General features: G+C 35.3%; 1 pseudogene; it reads right to left on the bottom strand.

Moving 5' to 3' along the window:
- Positions 2,879-3,766, bottom strand: LOC102174009 (annotated as a pseudogene).

Here is a 4,247-nt window from a genome sequence, read left to right as displayed (position 1 = left end):
ATATCTTCAAAACTTTTTTATCTTTTCACTGAAAGTTTGTAGAGCTTCATCAACCTATTTCTATTTCCTCAAGCCCTCAGACCCTAGCACACACTTTTCTGTTTCTATGAAGTGACTATTTCTTTTAAAATTTATTTTATTTTATTTTTTTTATGTGTGGGTTTTTTTTTAGTTTTTCTATTTTTTTTAATTTTAAAATCTTTAATTCTTACATGTGTTCCCAAACATGAACTCCCCTCCCACCTCCCTCCCCATAACATCTCTGTGGGTCATCCCCATGCACCAGCCCCAAGCATGCTGTATCCTGTGTCAGACAGTAGACTGGTGATTCAATTCTTACATGATAGTATACATGTTACAATGCCATTCTCCCAAATCATCCCACCCTCTCCCTCTCCCTCTGAGTCCAAAAGTCTGTTATACACATCTGTGTCTTTTTTCCTGTCTTGCATACAGGGTCGTCATTGCCATCTTTCTAAATTCCATATATATGTGTTAGTATACTGTATTGATGTTTTTCTTTCTGGCTTACTTCACTCTGTATAATCGGCTCCAGTTTCATCCATCTCATCAGAACTGATTCAAATGAATTCTTTTTAATGGCTGAGTAATAATCGAAGGATAATTGCTTTACAATATGGGTTTAATTTCTGCCATACACTGACATTAATTAGCCATAGGTGTACATATATCCTCCCTCCAAGGTCTCTCTCCCACTTTCACCCTTTCCCAGCCCTCTAGGTTGTTACGAAGCACCAGTTTGAGTTCCCTGAGCCATACAACAAAGCCCCATTGGCTCTCTGTTCTACATGTGGTGGTGTCTATGCTTGCAGGCTTCTCTCTCCACTCCTCTCACCCTCTCCCCCCTCCCCACCCCCACTTTCATCCATAAGTCTGTTCTCTGTGTCTGTCTCCATTGCAGCCCTGCAAATAGGTTCCTCAGTACCATCTTTCTAGATTCCATGTATATATGTGTTAATATACAATGTTTGATTTTCTCTTTCTGACTTCTCTCTGTATAGGCTCTAGGTTCATCCACCCCATTAGAACTGACTCTGATACATCCCTTTTTATTACTGAGTATTGTTCCACAGAGTCGGACATGACTGAAGCGACTTAGCAGCAGCAGCAGCAGCAGCATTGTTCCATTGCATGTATGTACCACAACTTCTTTATCCATTCATCTGTGAGTTGACTATGATTTGTTATTCTTTTGGCTTTTATTCAGATTCCACATTAACTCATATTTAAAGCTGGTGACACAAAATGTAAAAAGCTTGACTCTTGCTCCCTAAAGATTTCTTTATGTCTTAAGCAATAGCAATGTGTTTAACATCCTCTAAGATTTATATTTAATACTGCTAACAATACTGGACCAATGTGCTTTATAGTTAAGCACATTCACTGAATGAAATAAAACTGTTATTGGTAAATATATAAGATGGCTGTTATTAAAATTTATAAATTTTAGTAGATTTTTTTATAAAAAATCCACTTTATGATGAAAATAAATAGACTTACTAAATTGTCAGGTTTATTCAGAGTTCTTTATGTATACTACTTGTTTAATCCTCCCAGCAAGCCTATAAGATAGGAATTATTTTCGTTTTCAATCTACACACAAAAATGAGGCCCAGTATTCCATCTCTTTTCCTTGAAATTAAAGGACCATAAGATGGTAGAGACAGGATTTAGATTCATAGAGTCTGAGTTCAAAGCTCATACTCTTAATCATAATGTTCTACTACTCATCTCTAAGCTAGAATAAAAACAGTTCATGACCACTTCAACAATTCCTGACTTTTCTTGTGTTGTAGGCCACATTGAAGAAGTGTGAATTAAGGGATAAAGTGGGGTAGAGGCCTTTATTTCTTACAGAGAATACATATGGATCTGGTTTAAAGCCTTGCTTCTGGTACTTTTTAGAACAACCTCAAGGGTATGTTCACTTCTCCGAACTTCAGATTTTCTGTTTGTATACCTTCAAAAGACATATAGAACTTCATAATATTTTTTGAGACATAGGATGAAAACAAAAAAGCACTGGATATATATCAGGCCTTCTACTTCTTCCTGAGAGAAGTGAAAGGATGATTAGAGTTCAGTTTCTCTTTTCTCTGAATCACTTTTGAGGGCAGGTGAATATTCAAAATTATGCATCGTGTGTATATTATGTTCTAAAAATTGTTCAAAAATTGCATTATTTCCAAATTTTAACTACAAATACTTTTGAAACACATTAAAGTTCCTAAATTTTCTTTCCTTGTATAGCTTATCCTATTATCTTAACTTTTTCACCTGCATGTTAACTTATTTTGTTTTCTTGTTTATCTCTTTAACTTCATCATTCTTTCATCTGAAATACAAATAACAATGACAACCTGTACAGTGTCTGTATGTATATATGTGTGTACTGGTTTTATACAGGAGTAAATTAGATGATTTTATGATGGAATCATTATTGCTTTTTATAATTTTTTAAACTTTTTATAATATATTTTAAAAACAATTTTTATAATATATGGCTTTCCTCATGCATGGCATATAGGCAGTGAACTTTGCATTGACCCGGAATTAAAAAAAAAATGAGAAAAAGAAAACATATCATTTTACTGAATTTATTTCAAAATAAACAGGAGAACAAGGTTGGAATTGGTAAATTTGGTCTATATAAGAATGAGAACCTTTAGCATTCATCTCACTTGTGAACTAGAAAAAAGTAGCAACTCATAACCTTTTATGAGAGAATATATTATTCCCACAATAAACACATACTATCATATATCTGTACAGACTCAGTCAAACCATGACTCAATAAGTAATCAAGCAAGGTCTTCAATTCATCTTTTGGCTTCTGAGGTAATTCCGACATGCCTAACTATCTTATGACATGTTTCACATCTGTATTCCTCAGTGTGTAGATGAGCGGATTGAGGAAGGGTGTTTCAATAGTATAAAATACCATCACCATCTTGTCCACGGGAAAAGTGATTGCGGGGCAGGAATAGATAAATATACATGGCCCGAAAAATAAGACAACTACAATGACATGGGAAGTGCAAGTGGAGGAGCTTATTTCCTCCCTTCTTCATTTTGGTTTTGTAGTGAATGCCAGATAACAATATAGAATTATCAGAATTATAAAACTACTTGTGTAAATGAACCCACTTTAAACACCACCAGTAGGTTCATCACACGAATATCCATGCAAGCAAGTTTCAACAAGGGCTGCATATCACAGCAATAGTGATCAATCAAATTGGATCCACAGAAGGGCAATCTCAAGGCCAGGATAATCTGAGCCATAGAATGTATAAAAGATCCTATCCCTGCAGGAACAATCAAGATGATGCAGGCTTCCCGGCTCATGATGGTTGGATAATGCAAAGGCTTGCAAATGGCTACGTAGCAATCCATGGCCATGAGGACCAGAACAAAGATCTCCATGGAGCCAAAAAATGCAGTGAAAAGACCTGAGTCAGGCACTCACTGTAGGATATGCTTTTCTTTGCAGACAGAGCATCTACAATTAATCTGGGAGCCATGGAAGTTGAAAAGCAGGAATCAACCAAGGACAAATAAAGTAGAAAGAAGTACATCGGGCTCCCAAGTGTTCGGCTAGACTTGATTGTCACGATAATAAGCAAATTCCCCACCACGGTTCTGAAATAGAAAATGAGGAAGGTTACAGACACCATTGTCTGTCTCTCAGGATCCTTTGTCATCCTAACAGTATGAACTCAGTTACATTGTTATTTTGCAGCATCGTTTCACTTGATGAGAGGAAAGCACTGGTTAGAAAGAAATTCTGCAAAGGAGAAAAGGAAAGGCACTAATGAATACAAGGGTGCCCAAATAAATGTGGGACTGCCACTATTCAAAGGGCACTCATTTATCTGCTATGTATTACTTTTATCTGAATGAAAAAGAATGTATAATACTTTATTTCCTTGACTGCATATGAAAATAATGATACAAGAAATAGGAAAACAATGAAAAATAAATTATACTTCAGACATAATAAGTACACACACAAGACAGAGGGTGGACAAAGAGAAATAAACAATCAACATAAAATTTTAGTAATGAATACACAGTAATTTGGTCCAGGCCATCATGTCACCTATTTTAATAGGTTGCTTTCGACTAAGTTTACTTTTTATTCTATTTCTCAAACATTTTGAGTTGTTTACAGTTTTAAAGTTAATTCCTATTACTAACATGCAAAATCTTTAATTTATACTATG

This window comes from Capra hircus, chromosome 4, assembly GCF_001704415.2.
Source record: "Capra hircus breed San Clemente chromosome 4, ASM170441v1, whole genome shotgun sequence".
NCBI classification, from domain to species: Eukaryota; Metazoa; Chordata; class Mammalia; order Artiodactyla; family Bovidae; genus Capra; species Capra hircus.
The sequence above is the reverse complement of the archived record's forward strand: the minus strand, read 5'-3'. Positions and strand labels throughout refer to the sequence as shown.